At 41.8% G+C, this 342-nt stretch overlaps 1 long non-coding RNA gene across 1 annotated transcript; it reads right to left on the bottom strand.

The window, feature by feature from the left end:
* On the bottom strand, window positions 1-337 carry LOC104775387. Its single transcript, XR_765884.1, has 3 exons — window positions 265-337; window positions 140-184; window positions 1-43 (listed from the first exon to the last, which is right to left on the bottom strand). It is a non-coding gene; the product is annotated as an uncharacterized LOC104775387 (long non-coding RNA).
* Between the last annotated feature and the right edge of the window lie 5 nt (window positions 338-342).

Genomic DNA, 342 nt, shown 5'->3' with positions numbered 1-342 from the left:
TTCCCGTGGTTTCTCCGGAATGTGTTCCACTGTCATTTATCTCCTGATACCCAGGTTTATAATAGATTGTTTTAGGTTAGGTTTGACCCATATTGAAGTTTGAGACTTCAGAGGGGAAGGGAGACAGAAACTTTTTTACCTTCAATCCAGACATAGATTGAGTGTGCTGAAGTGGACCACGAGGCTGTCCAAATGTAACGTCAGTATTTGCTAAAACCACAGTTCAGTTTCTAATCCAAAGCTATAGTATGAGACTGAACAAACCTGTTGTGCTCCATTCGTAGTTGAAGATGTTTGGGATTCACGGGGAGAAGCAGGAGGCAAAGATAAAGTCTGCTAACA

Source organism: Camelina sativa, unplaced genomic scaffold, assembly GCF_000633955.1.
Source record: "Camelina sativa cultivar DH55 unplaced genomic scaffold, Cs unpScaffold13437, whole genome shotgun sequence".
In the NCBI taxonomy this organism is placed as follows: Eukaryota; Viridiplantae; Streptophyta; class Magnoliopsida; order Brassicales; family Brassicaceae; genus Camelina; species Camelina sativa.
The sequence above is the reverse complement of the archived record's forward strand: the minus strand, read 5'-3'. Positions and strand labels throughout refer to the sequence as shown.